This window comes from Hyperolius riggenbachi, chromosome 3 (genome assembly GCF_040937935.1).
Source record: "Hyperolius riggenbachi isolate aHypRig1 chromosome 3, aHypRig1.pri, whole genome shotgun sequence".
Taxonomy (NCBI): domain Eukaryota; kingdom Metazoa; phylum Chordata; class Amphibia; order Anura; family Hyperoliidae; genus Hyperolius; species Hyperolius riggenbachi.
The window spans coordinates 323,174,331-323,189,758 of record NC_090648.1 but is presented as its reverse complement, the minus strand read 5'-3'; the positions used below and the strand labels follow the sequence as shown (position 1 = coordinate 323,189,758).

The 15,428-nt window shown below is 41.8% G+C and overlaps 1 protein-coding gene across 1 annotated transcript in view; it reads right to left on the bottom strand.

Moving 5' to 3' along the window:
• The window catches only part of LOC137563836 (decorin-like), a 136,849-nt gene extending 135,198 nt beyond the window's left edge, over nucleotides 1-1,651 (bottom strand). The window contains exon 1 of the mRNA XM_068276819.1: nucleotides 1,321-1,651. The gene's annotated coding sequence lies outside the window, so the exon portion shown is untranslated. The remainder of the gene's footprint in view (nucleotides 1-1,320) is intronic.
• Nucleotides 1,652-15,428: the final 13,777 nt, after the last annotated feature.

Here is a 15,428-nt window from a genome sequence, read left to right as displayed (position 1 = left end):
ATTCAGTTTGTCTGAATAGTGCAAGTCAATAAACACATCTAAAACATAACCACACAGGAAAAGGAGGATCTGATCATTCCATGTATCAATGGAATTAATTTCCTTCATTGTTTTTTATTACTTCAAGTAGGCGTGGCAAGATTTTGTTCTTAAACAACCAATCTGGTCCAAAAAAGTAAGTATGTACTGTTACCCACAGCAACTAAACATTAGATAGTAGCACAGGCAAATGCATGGTACCTAATCTGGGACTGATTGAGTGGATGTGAATTATTGCTGTTTTCACTACATACAATGAGTTGTCTTGCTATCATCATAGTAATATTTATTACTGAACAGAAGGCAGACACACACAAACTTAGAGGGTTATCAAAGTCACATCTAATGCTACAATATCTTGCATGAATATGCTAATTACTAGGAAGCTATAGGCTATCCAGCTTAGGACAAAGTTCACATCGCTTTGATATATGTGTTCCATAGGCTGTAAGAGTGACATGGATGAATGACTTCTGGAAAATGGCTTAAGGGGGCGGGATAACTTCTCATGTGTACATACACATCCTATATGTACACAGTCAGAAAACTGCACAGCTGAATAGTCCCTAATATGCTATGCAAAACGAATATTTACATCAATTAGCAGTGCAAATAATGATAAATTCCATAGATTTATGAACATAGCCATTTTAATGTTAAACAATCTTAAATGTTATGCTTTGTGTGTGTTATAAACTTTCCTTTTAGATACACAGTAAAATTACAAAAGCATAGAATGCATTAAACAGTTCTGTCCTTTGTGTTAGTCATATTACAAGATTTCCAACAACAACAGCATAGCAACAACCCACAGCCATGTAAAATGATTCCTTATGAGTTAAATGCAGTATACTTAAACAATTAAGCTAGGTATAAGTTGCAATTACACTGCACAGTAGAATGCTAAGTTTTAGTCTTTGTGATATTTAACACAGCATATCAGCAGGAAAATGTGCCTCTTATACTATATCAAAGCAATGTCTCTGATATTCTTCCACGTGTCTGTAAGACTTCACAGTGTTTTACACTCAATCTGGCATGACTGCTAGCAAGCCTAGAATGCACAATTCAAGTCTGAATGTCTTACTAACTAATAAATAAGCAGAAAAAGGTTTCCTAGCATTGCATGTCCTTTCAATCTTCCACTAAGCTACAGACTGTCACAACTGGTAAAACAATAGCTGAAAGTTCATCAGTTGGCTGCAATGCTGTTTCTTTTCAGTTACACCTTCTAAAGATTTGTCAGTAATGCTCAAAGTGCAGGTTTAGTATAAATCATACCTTGTAATCCTAGGATTTTGCAAGAAGAACTTTCAATGCAGAGATGTAATTTAAATATTCAGTCCAGGCAAAATGAGCTTACAGGTGTGCAGAGGAGGAGGGGGGAGACCCAGCGCTGAGCGACTGTCACTTGGAGAAAACCCTCCTGCTCCTATTCTCAAGCACTGAGAATACAGTTTCCTTCAATGAACACAATCCAGGCTGACACCCACATTAGATCATATGGTAATGATATGTCTCCAGCAACTTTAGCCAGGGTTTTATCAGGCTTTTATTTCTATTTTCTTACTTATCTGCATTCTGCATTGTAGTTTTACATTTTATTAGTCTGTTTTCTGCAACTGTCAGTTTTAGAGAGGGTGGAGACTGAGTTCTTTTCTTTAACAAATTCACAGTACAACTTACATGCAGGAGTGGCTGGCACAGCTACTCCCTTGTGTTGCTACATACTACAGTAGTTGGCCAGGGTTAGTTTGGGTCACCCAGCATCATATATAAGAATATCAGACAGAACTTTATATTGCACACCATTTTAGTGCCTGATCAACTGTTTCCTTTTTTAGCCCATGTCCTCCAGCAACATGTAAAGATATTGACAGTGTACAGATATTTTATGAGTCTTATGTAAGTACAAACCTGGGCAGTGGCGTAGCTAAGGAGCTGTGGGCCCCGATGCAAGTTTTACATGGGGCCCCCCCCAAGCACTCTATACATAACAATGGATACGGCGCACCAAAACCTGCCAATGGCAACTACAGTGTCTGAGATGCAAGAAAAGGATGGGGAACAGTGTGTTAATGATTACCACTATTCAATGTATCTATAGAAATGATTATTATGAGCACAGGACCAATAGAAAGCTAATACTGCAGTTGAGGGAGGGCCCTTCGGGGCCCCTCTGGCCCAAGGGACCCGATGCGGTCGCTACCGCTGCAACCCCTATTGCTACGCCCCTGAACCTGGGGGCCAATTCAGCTGCAGCTATAACTAGTGCTAAGGGCTAGTGCTAGTCTCATGTATGCAAATGTGGGACTGCATAATCCAATTGTTAAAATAAAAAGTCACGTGAAAGTTACGTCACCTACCTAGTTGAGATAAACCTGCGAAATTGGCACCTTTTTATTGCCCAATGTTTTGGGGGGTTTTTGTTTTGTTTTATATGTTACTATGTTTTTTTTTGTTTTTGTTTTTTCTTTATCATCAAAAGCATAGATGACAGAAAAAAATTACTTTCACAATCTAGGTAATAAGATGTTTAATTCAACCCAGGATGGAGACTCATTTGTACATTTTTTAAAATACGGTTTTATTTTTTCAAACTTTTTATTAAAATGAGGTATACATAGTATGCCTTCCCCCCCCAACACCCAAGCACTTAAACCTGTTGTATTTATGCTATACACAGACTGGAATTCTACAGGAAACTGAACACTTACATGCTATGCTCCAAACTCCCCTATAATGCCTGGCGACATGGTCCATGAGTTCAGGGACTTGGAGATAATGTTTAAAGAGGTTTGGTAGCTCCCTTTGCATCCTCACTTATATATCTGAGTAGGAGTTGGGGTATTTATGGGCAGCATGTAAGTAAGGATTGGACCTGGTAGGGACTTGTGGAGGAATCCGGAAGTCACCTGTAATAAACCACCCATAGATATCTGCCACTCGAGGGGGAATGATTGTAGGGTACATAATTAACTCTTATCCACTGCAACAAAAGTGTTTATTTTGTAAAAAGTTAATAAATATAAAAAATCACAAAAGATTTGATTGAAAGTAAAAAAAAGTTGTCATCACCTTGCTAATACTAAGCCATATAATCTGAAACAAGGGTCCCATGATACATCATCTGGAATAAGGATCAAACAATGTATCCTCTGAAGACCACAGCCATACTACCAAACTCAGGTAGAAGTAACAGCACCACCAGTAACTTTCTCTGCAGGGAGTTATAGGCTGAACTTATGACTATATTTGTACAATGCCATGACCGTTGGGACTCTCACTTCCAGCACTTAGGAATAGTGGTGTACGGTTTGCAGTGGCGTATAACTGGTGTGAAATGGATTCAGAGAATGTGTTGTAAGATCTGTATTCTAGAGGATATGTCTCTTATTCCAGAGGCTATGGAGTGGTAACATCAATGAAAGGGGAGTAAAAAAACTTGATTTTCCTGCCTCATGCTCATTTGTTCCTATTTCTCCAGTGAAGTAACTCTGTTTAGGGGAGTTAACGTGCTTGGGATGACTTGACTTGGGTTGACTTGGGGTAAAATGTGGAAGCTACCTTTCATGCATACCTTTAATAGATACCCACTTTAAGGTATAATGTACATTAGCCCCCGTATCCATTCTTAAAAACACTAAACTGTAAAATAACAAAAAAAAAAACAACAACGATTTTTTTTCTTACTATTCCTTTTCATAATCCCAACTTAATGAGCTGTCTCAAGTGTTGTTTTCTTCCAGGACATTCTGTGGTGATACAGACTGAGTATCAGGAGGAAGGGAGGTGTCAAGCAGAAGATCAGTGGTTACTGTGGGCTCTGCCATGATGTGGAGGCTAAGCGACTACATATTTTCATCCACAAGGGATGATTGGCCACCAGGTCTACAGGACAACAAACTGGTTGCAGCTCCTAACATTGCACCACTCAAGAAAGAAAGGGAAACACCACAGAACTGAAGTGCCGGTTAATGGGTGCAGGCAAATATTTGGCAGAATTGTGGTCAGAAGTCAGAGCAGGCAGTAAGAAACAGCTAACAGACAGGGGTCGAGGAAGGTAGCAACCCATCATAATATGCAGGCAAGCTGGGTCACAAGAAGAAGACAATATAATATGCTAAGGTTCAACCAAGAGAGCCATGCTCTGAAGCTGCAGTCCTACTAGGGTGCCCTACTGTAATTCTAGCCTTAGGTAGGCTGAAAAGATGTTCACTTGCACATATACAATTACAAGCCCAAGTTGCCCTTCTGCATTGTGTGCAATAGTTAGCATTTTGGCACATGTGCCCTGCTTAAGTAGCATGGTGTGCCACACAAAAACGTGGATGGTCTGCTAGGCTGCTACTAAAGGTGCATACATGTGAAAAGTACATATGCAAGTCAGGTAAACAAGTAATATGCAACTATAAGATAAGGATGATGCCGAGGGATAGTTTGATTTTTGGGAAGATGGATGTATGATGTGTTTTTTATGGTTAACAATAGAGATGGCCCGAACTGTTCGCCAGTCAACGGTTCCCGGCAAACTTCCGTGGTTCACATTTGCGGAGAACCGCGAACTTTTGCGGAAGTTCGATTTGCCCCCATAGTGCATCATGAGGGTCAACTTTGACCCTCTACATCACAGTCAGCAGGCACATTGTAGCCAATCAGGCTACACTCCCTCCTGGAGCCCCCCCCCCCTTATAAAAGGAAGGCAGTGTCCGCCTTTTCACTCACTCGTGTGGCTGCAGTAATTAGAGAAGGGAGAGCTGCTGCAGAGAGAGCTATAGGGAAAGCTTAGTTAGGCTCTTGTAGGCTTGTTAGCTTGCTCCTTGCGGATTCTTATTGCTAAAAAAGCACCCCTCAACAGTTATTTTGACTCTTTTGAGAGCTAATGTTGTTCTTGTGATCTATTTTTTTTTTCGGCTCACTTGCATTATATACAGCCCTGTCAGTCAGTTGCAGCTGGCCTTTGGCACCTTAATTCCTACTGTGCCACTGCCAGGCCCAGCACATTCAGTGACTACCCGTGTGTGTGACAGGCAGCTGCACATTTGTAATCCCAATCACTGCACCTGTTCACTGTTCAGTGCACCTACCTACCTATACCTATGTGAGCGCACGCATTGTTAATACCACCAGTCATTGCACCTGTTCAGGGTACCTGTGTGTGTGTGACAGGCAGCTGCACATTTGTACTACCAGTCACTGCAACCTGTACACTGCACCTGTGTAACCGCACATTGTTGCACCAGCAGTCACTGCATACTTGTTCACTGCACCTGTGTAACCGTACATTGTATTAGTCAAGTCAGTGCATACCTTTCACTTCATCGCCCCCAATATGGACAAAACAAAAGGCAGAGCCAGAGGCAGGCCACCTGGTCTGTTCGAGGACGCGCTGTCGTGATTTCGTGCGGCCCCAGACCAAAGTACAGTGTTCAGAAGAAGACACGAGCCATCAACCCCCAATATTGTCAGGACGTAGTTGACTATTCAAAACACAACACCTCATCTTTCTCAGCTTCCGCATGTAAGTGTGACATATCTTCCTCCTCCTGCTCTGATTCTGGCACCCACTTAACACTCAGTCGGCCACCACCACCAAAGTGCCATCACACCCAGGGCTCAGCAGTGTGGAAGTTTTTGTGTGTGTCTGCCTCAGATGAGAGCAATGCCATCTGTACTCTCTGCCACCGAAAACTGAGCCATGGAAAGACCAAGACCCACATAGGGACAACTACCCTATGAAGGCACATGATTACAAAGCACAAACTGCAATGGGATGACCACCTGACGAAAAGCAGCACACAAAAACAAAGCCACACAACGCAGTGGAAGATACCAGGCCACATTTTTTTCTCAAAAAAGGCGATACCTAAACTGTACCGTGATGTTGAAAGGCAAGTGGTGACATCTCTGGCACACAGCGTTGGGTCAAGGGTCCATCAGCCCACGGATGCCTGGTCTGCAAAGTACGCTCAGGCCTGCCCGAAAACTAAGTCAGTCCCCACACACAGCATTTCTGCCTGCACGCTGTGTGACTGCCTGCCCCATGACTAAGTCGGTCCCCACACAGCATCTCTGCCCGCAGGCCGCTTGACTGCCTTCTCCGCCACTACCAACAAGGTCCACCAGGATTCCAGGCGAATTCCTGAATTTTTAAGGCCGCTGCTAGCAGCGGCCGCTATAATAATTTTTCTGGGGCATGTACATGCCTGCCTAATTTTTCTGGCTGCACTGCGATACCTAAACTGTACCGTGATGTTGAAAGGCAAGTGGTGACATCTCTGGCACACAGCGTTGGGTCAAGGGTCCATCAGCCCACGGATGCCCGGTCTGCAAAGTACGCTCAGGCCTGCCCGAAAACTAAGTCAGTCCCCACACACAGCATTTCTGCCTGCACGCTGTGTGACTGCCTGCCCCATGACTAAGTCGGTCCCCACACAGCATCTCTGCCTGCAGGTCGCTTGACTGCCTTCTCCGCCACCACCAACAGGGTCCACCAGGATTCCAGGCGAATTCCTGAATTTTTAAGGCCGCTGCTAGCAGCGGCCGCTATAATAATTTTTCTGGGGCATGTACATGCCTGCCTAATTTTTCTGGCTGCACTGCGATACCTAAACTGTACCGTGATGTTGAAAGGCAAGTGGTGACATCTGGCACACAGCGTTGGGTCAAGGGTCCATCAGCCCACGGATGCCTGGTCTGCAAAGTACGCTCAGGCCTGCCCGAAAACTAAGTCAGTCCCCACACACAGCATTTCTGCCTGCACGCTGTGTGACTGCCTGCCCCATGACTAAGTCGGTCCCCACACAGCATCTCTGCCTGCAGGTTGCTTGACTGCCTTCTCCGCCACCACCAACAGGGTCCACCAGGATTCCAGGCGAATTCCTGAATTTTTAAGGCCGCTGCTAGCAGCGGCCGCTATAATAATTTTTCTGGGGCGTGTACATGCCTGCCTAATTTTTCTGGCTGCAATGCGGCTGCAACAACAAAACAAAAGGCATGTACATGTGTCAATTCCCCTTTGTGATTGTTACCTTGCCGCGGTGAAGGGGCTTGCATATCACAATGAAGCAATGACCGCCGGCTATATGAGTGTCTTGGGGGATGGCACACCAAAGATAATAAGGTCGTTGCTTCATTGTGGTCAGACCAAATTCGATCAGCTGGACAATCACTGTTGTTCTGTCATTGAGCTATCTCAGCCTGGCGACCATATGGGCTTGAAAACCGCTATCGCCTGCACTCTCACCATGGTGCTCACCAGTCCAGCATGGTCATCACAACACAAACAGCTGTTTGCGGTGCGTTACACAGTGAGTTTGGTGTGTTAGTATGAAGCAGTACTCTAATTACACTCCCTGATTGATGTATACATATGCAAGATGTTTTAAAGCACTTTAGTCCTCCAATTTAGCATGCAATGTGATTTCTGCCCTTAAAACGCTGCTTTGCATCAAATCCAGGTTTTTCCCGGGGACTTTTGGCATCTATCCCACTCATCCATGCAAAAACTCAGATGTTAGACCCCTGAAACATCTTTTCCATCACTTTTGTGGCCAGCATAAATGTTTCTAGTTTTCAAAGTTCGCCTCCCCATTGAAGTCTTTTGTGGTTCGCAAAAGTTTGCAAGTTCGCGAACGTTTGCGGAGGTTCGCGAACCCAAAATTGGAGGTTTGGGCCATCTCTAGTTAACAGTTAATGGGAATGGGTAGGGACAATTGCCACCTGCATCAGCATACGCTTCAGTGCCAAGAACTATGTAGGATGATGTTGTTTAGGCATTAGAGGCCCACACTTATAGGCTTAGCTGTTCTTGGAGATAAGGAGCTTAAAAAGCTTGGAGGAGAGAGGTGTTAAGATATACCAAAAAATGGTAAAAAAATAAGTAAATTAAAAATAAACAAGCAATAGGTGATAAGTGAAGGGTGGTCCTGGAGATAGCTTTCCAAAAGCAATTGAGATCACCTACTCCGAATCAGGCCATTTGGGGTGCACGCTCACTGCCACGCTGTGCCTGACCTGGGCAACACCATAGACATAATGTTATTATGTCTATAGCGGGTTTTAAAATGTAATTTGGGTCCCTGCGAAAACTGGACCCTGAATAACTTCTCCCTCTGCTCTGAGTTGCTACGACTCAGAGTGGGAATAGTATTTAAAGCCGCTCAGAATTTCATTCGGCTCACCCTGTGCCCAACTGACCGGGCGGCGAGTACGTACGTACTCCACCTCTCCAGTATATCTGAAAACTGTATCCAAATACTCAAGCCAAGTGTTTTAGCACACCAGGTGACGTTGTTATTGCACTGGCATTACAAACATTAACCCAGAAATTGAATCAGCTAGTAAAGTTTATGTAATGCAGACTAATAAGTTATTCACAATAGGTATTTTTTTGTTTTCTTACCACTGATCTTGAATTTGTACTTTAGTGGGACTTTGCACTCCCACCCAAGAAAAACAGTTTAACAAAAAGTAATTCAGAGAGGAAACTTTTGACCCTTGGCACGTCGTAAAGCTCGTTCCTGACAAAAGATGACACATTTTTAATATGTGATTTGTAAATAAAATATTTTTTAAATTGTTTGAAAAGAACAGAGTTGTACCTGTAACGTTCCTCTTACTCAGATGTGAATGTAAGCTATAATTCACTTAATGCAACTTAATCACTACTTTTTATCTGCATTAATTTGAATCCTGAAAGCAACTCAAAAATGTACCTATAAGAAACAAAAATGCATAAAGTTCAGAGACTTGACATGTAACACCATGCCTACCCCAAGGCTAAGACCAGGTGCAGCCTCAGTCATGTCTGTATTTAGAGGAAGATACAGGCTCGCCATCCTCAGAAGTGTCATTAGCATACTAGTTTCATCTTCATCCTCATTTACATTTAAATATAAACTTGAATAAATGTTAATATAGCATAACATACTTACAGAGCACTATGACCTTGTTTCCCTCTGGTCATGAGTTGTAGTTGCTCCACAGTCAAAATTAGCATTTAGGTTATATGTTTTTTCTTGTGTGGGGTTTCACAAGTTTTAGTCTCTTTCCTCATTTCAAATGCACAGTGTTGCCTCCCTAAAACAGAAGCCATTTGCAACTACAGGATCTTCTAAAAAAATTAGCATATTGTGATAAAGTTCATTATTTTCTGTAATGTACTGATAAACATTAGACTTTCATATATTTTAGATTAATTACACACAACTGAAGTAGTTCAAGCCTTTTATTGTTTTTCTTATTGATAATTTTGGCATACAGCTCATGAAAACCCAAATTTCCTATCTCAAAAAATTAGCATATTTCATCCGACCAATAAAAGAAAAGTGTTTTTAAAACAAAAAAAGTCAACCTTCAAATAATTATGTTCAGTTATGCACTCAATACTTGGACGGGAATCCTTTTGCAGAAATGACTGCTTCAATGTGGCGTGGCATGGAGGCAATCAGCCTGTGGCACTGCTCAGGTGTTATGGAGGCCCAGGATGCTTCGATAGCGGCCTTAAGCTTATCCAGAGGGTTGGGTCTTGCGTCTCTCAACTTTCTCTTCACAATATCCCACAGATTCTCTATGGGGTTCAGGTCAGGAGAGTTGGCAGGCCAATTGAGCACAGTAATACCATGGTCAGTAAACCATTTACCAGTGGTTTTGGCACTGTGAGCAGGTGCCAGGTCGTGCTGAAAAATGAAATCTTCATCTCCATGGTTGACTTTTTTTTGTTTTAAAAACACTTTTCTTTTATTGGTCGGATGAAATATGCTAATTTTTTGAGATAGGAAATTTGGGCTGTATGCCAAAATCATCAATAAGAAAAACAATAAAAGGCTTGAACTGCTTCAGTTGTGTGTAATGAATCTAAAATATATGAAGGCAAATAATGAACACAGTAAGCAAATTTTTTGAGAAGATCCTGTATATACTGTAGCTTCTGTTTAGCTTCACACTAGTAAGAAGAAATTCACAAAATGCATTGCTTCAGGTCAGCAAGTGAATATGTAAATCATTCACTTCTGTACCAAATAATAATAATAATAATAATAATAATGATATACTGTATATCCAGAGCCATTCATTCACAGCATATCTATAGCCTCTTAACTTTACAAAGCCATATAATATAACTTGCAGACAGCTGTTTTAGGCTATGTCTGCATTCACTAATGCAGTGTATTGATTTGTTTTGTGGGAAAGGTATTACAGAGTACCCGGTTAAGCCATGCAAATCCAGAACCATTAGAATTTTTTAGGGCAACAAAACCAAAACCAACTAAAAAACCCTCTTACTGAGTGCTAAAGGTGTGCCATATACAATACAGTATTGTCTTCTTAAAACATCAGGCACTTGCAATAATTCAGATATGCATAAGGAAGAGCATAACTGCAGGTCAGTAAATTAATATTCAAATAATCATTCCTTTATGTCCACATCCCCAAAACACATATTGGTAAGTTAACTAGTATTTCATAAAAATGGCGTTTGAGTGAAGCACACAGTCATAGGTTGCAAGCATTCTTAACCCATTAGCAGCTTCAATAGAGTTATCTCATTTGAGATAAGTGAACTGCTTTAGACCTCAGTCAGCAGAACTTGTGCTGTAAATTCTTAGAATGCTTTAATCTCTCTCTAACAGCGAAAATATAGAAACTGAAAGCAGAAGTCCTCTGTTATTGTCTCACACTGCCCCCAAGTAACAAGCGTCCATAAGTATACATTACAGCAGTACTAATTAGCACTGCTCATTAATATTTAAGTTATAATTAAGATACTTTGATTATGTTCATTTTACATCAGGCCAGTCTATAGATGTCAAAGTTAGTAACCAAATGAAATTGAGGGAAATATGTTAGGCAGAGAAGTAAAAGTTAGATACTTACCTCAGCAATTGGAAGCCTCTGGAGGGTCAAGATCCTCTTAAAGCAGGGGCATAACTAGAGGGGAGCAGTCTCTGCACCTTCAAGGGGGCCACAACTACTACTTCACTACCTCCAAAGAAGAGGCCCATTCTTCAGATCAGGTGTTTTTATGGCTACACTTGTTATGGGTGTAAGGATTATGATGTCCACACTTGTTTTATATCCTTTGTGAGATGGTCCACCAGGGTGTGAGGGCCACGAAGGGAAAAGATGTGAACATTGGGGGGCCCCATGAAAGGTTTGCAGGGGGACCCCATGATTTGTAGTTACGCCACTGTCTTAAAGCCCTTGGTTCCTGCACAGGAATGGCAGGAGCGTGGCCACAAGAAACCTATTCAACCAGCTATCGTAGAATAGGTTTAGAGAGACCCAGTGCTGGAATGGTGAGTTGTAAGAGGATTATCCAGAAGCATCCCACTACTGAGGTAAGTATGCTTTTTTTTTCTTTAGTCAGGTACACTTTCAAGTGAACTTGAAACCTTTTTAAAATAAATAATAAATAAATAAGCAGATACTTACCTAAGGAGGGGTAAGGATCTGGGTCCTATAGAGCATTCCCTTTCTTCTCCTGGTCCCCTGATTCCAGCGCAGTCATCCCCGTTAGCAGTTTGCAACCAATGAGTCACAACTGATCTCTTCCACCGCAAGAGGCTTCAGAAGTCTTCAGGAGCCAGAGTGCTCCCGATTCTCGAAGAAGGGTAGCTCCATAGTGCGCATGTGTGAGTGCACTCTCTCACACATGCACAATACAGAACCTCCCACCTTGGGAGCACTCAGACTTCCAAAGCCTCCTGCAGTGGGAGATTTGAATGGGGGAGACAGTGCTGGAATGAGGGGAACGTGAGAGGAATGGGAAGGCTCTATAGGACGCAGAGCCTTCCTCCTCCTTAGGTGAGTATCTGTTTTTTTTATTCCAGAAATGCTTCAGGCTTGCTGTAAAGTTAATGTTTACAAAAAAATATACTGTAATTTTATATTTAATATAGCTAAATATATAGCACTACAGGGTCCTGTGCTCCAATCTATGATGTGGTAGGGACATTAGTTTGTAAGGCCTTTGTGGAACAGAGAGTAATTGGAATTGTACAGTGCTCACTATCAAGTGCAGTAGAAAAGTATCAGTGCTCTATTAATATTTAAAAGAAATAAAAATAAAATTAAGTTGATTTTGAAGCTATGGGTTTGCAAAATTGCATTCAATGTTTCCTCCCTGTAAAAAAATGAGAAAACTAGACTAGACAGATTGGTATTTGACCTATATCACCTCAGACTACATGCTTGTTGAAATTGTATTCATCTTAGTCAGCATATGGGTAAATATCAGTGACCAGGTCACAAAAGGATTACATTTAGACCAGGATCATGCCAAAACTCTAGGTTGAGGTAGAGAATATGCTGTAAGTTCTCACGTTCCCAAAGGTTAGTAAATGACTACATCTGCTCTGCCCCCAAAGCAACTTGACCTTAATGTCATAAGAAGGTTTAGGTACCATACCTTAGAGCATGTTGCTGTCAAAAAAAAGCAATCATCTTGTGCTTTATGCTTGTGACACATCCTAGTGAGCATACCCTAACCTTAAAAAGCTTGGACTCTCTTTTAACTCACCTCCACTCCAAACCTTAATCTTAAACATCATCTAAATATGTTACTGGAAGACCAATATTTCACCCACTGTGTCAACTACTCATAACTGTAAGCCTATTCACTTTTAAGCTGAAACTAGAGTGTTGTTGTTGTTGTTGTTATTGTTATCATCATTTGAGCTACACATCGTCACCATCTTCTGTGGCACTGTAGAAAGAAAAAAGAAATGACTGCACAATGCAACATAAATATGACAGCAACTAATACAAGTAGTGTGTAACAGGGCGACAGGGAATTTGGGTGGCAGAGGCGCAGTAGAAATTTGAGCACCGCTTAGGTGCCCATGTTAATACCGAAAATTAAGGGAAATTTGGGCACCTAAAATAGCCTGAGCCCCCCCCCCCCCCCCATGCAAACTGCGGCTACAAATAGTGGTTGCTTTGTTGTTGTAGCCGCAGCTTGCATAGTAGGTGTCCCGTTCACACTATTTTATCTGGTGCCACAGCTGCTCAAATTCTATTAATTGGCAATATTAACATGGGTGCCTATGAAGCACCCAAAGTTCCATGGCTCACAATATTTAAAATGTACAGCAGAGAAGGGTGTGCAGTTTGTGGTGGGGTCAGTTAGGGTTAGGCATTGGTGGAGTGGTCTGTTAGGGTTAAGCATAGTGGGGGGAGTGGTTGGGGATAAGCATTGGTGGGGTAAAGGTGAGGCTTAGGCTTTGGTGGAGGTAATGTTATCGTTAGGCATTGGTAGACAGAGGGCTTGTGTGAGCATAGGGTTATGTTTAGCAAGAGCAATAAATCTATAAAATTTACAGAATTACCACTGCCCCCAATAATAATTTTACCGGTGTTCAATTAGTGGCTATTTTCCACACCCAAATTTCCGTGCTACCCATTTTTCATGTTTGTCTTTAACAGTGTGTAGCAAAGTAAAGCAATTACAAGAACTAACAGAGGTGAGACAGATGACGATACAAGCTTTCAAAGTAAAAGAATAGTGGTAGTAGCAGGAGATAAGGCCATGAGTAAAGTGCAAATCAGGTGTCTGTGACTTCCTGTTTGAAGGAAGCAGACTATGTTTAGTCACTGTCATTTTTACAGTAGGTAGTGAAAATCTGACAGCTCTGACTGGTTTTTGACTAGTCCTTCTTCTTGTGGGGGATTCTTTATCTTCAAAGCCCTTACTGAATGGCAGTTGCTCAGTCCAACTGTCAAAATAGAGTGCAAATGAGTGAGAGGGTTAATCGGCATCATTGTATAGATCCTCAGCACTACAGCAGGAAGTGCTTTTGTAAAGAATAAAAGAAATACTGAAAATACTCCTTAAGTAGATGGACTAGTTCAAAATCAGATCTGTCACCTTTTTTTTATCACCCACTGTAAGTGACAGCAACACAAGAAAAATGTAATTTATAGGGCATTTTACTTTAGAAGAAATGTGTACGTACATTATATATGTGTTATATATGTGTTTGGACGCCTCGGCCACAGAGCTCCGGCCTTTTTCTTCCTTTCTCTCCTAACCCCTCGCCTTGCGCCCACCCGCCCTCCTAGACCCACCTGGGGATGATGCGGGGACCTCGGGTGCGCATCGGCTGGCGGATCGGGCTGGCGGATCGGGAGGTCGGACGCTTCCAGCCCGATCCGCTGGAAGCGTCCGACCTCCAGTGTTGTCCAGTGTTTGTCACTCACCATGTAATAAACCCCCATGGCAGATTGTTAAAGGAAGTGGTGAGGTAGTTGTTCAAATGCTAAATTTTTGGCCAAAATGGTATTAAATGGTTGAATTGGCAGAGTTTCTGGCAATATTTTTGCTCCTTTTGCAACAAATTAAATACATTTAGTGATATATATATATATATATATATATATATATATATATATATATATATATGGAAAAATAATACTTATTAAGCTAAGCTGCCACACTCTAAGGCTGGTTTCACACTGCAAACTGGCGCCAGTGGTGCGGCATCAGTGACGTGAGCTTGCGGTCACTTCCTGCTTCGTATTGTAAAAATACGCTCCCGTGCATGCGCGCTGTGACGTCAGCTTTTAAAAAAAACTGCAGATCTATAGACTAACATGCCTTTTGGGCTGACGCAGATTGCCGCAGGTGGCCGCGGATCCCTCATGGTAACGTAGTTCTGTACTAGCATTAGATTTGGAACTTATGGAGCAGCGTACCGCAACGTGGGAAGTATGAACTAGGGTTCAATTAGGCTGCGGTAGCAGTGCGGAAATTTGCACTGCGCCAGTGTGAAAGGGTCCTGAGTAAAGTTGCAGCTTAACCACTTGAGGACCTAGGGCTTTCTACCCCTTAAGGACCGGCCACTTTTTTTCCATTCAGACCACTGCAGCTTTCACGGTTTATTGCTCGCTCATACAACCTACCACCTAAATGAATTTTGGCTCCTTTTCTTGTCACTAATAAAGCTTTCTTTTAGTGCTATTTGATTGCTCCTGCGATTTTTACTTTTTATTATATTCATCAAAAAAGACATGAATTTTGGCAAAAAAAATGATTTTTTTAACTTTCTGTGCTGACATTTTTCAAATAAAGTAAAATTTCTGTATACATGCAGCGCGAAAAATGTGGACAAACATGTTTTTGATTAAAAAAAACCCATTCAGTGTATATTTATTGGTTTGGGTAAAAGTTATAGCGTTTACAAACTATGGTGCAAAAAGTGAATTTTCCCATTTTCAAGCATCTCTGACTTTTCTGACCCCCTGTCATGTTTCATGAGGGGCTAGAATTCCAGGATAGTATAAATACCCCCCAAATGACCCCATTTTGGAAAGAAGACATCCCAAAGTATTCACTGAGAGGCATAGTGAGTTCATAGAAGATATTATTTTTTGTCACAAGTAAGCGG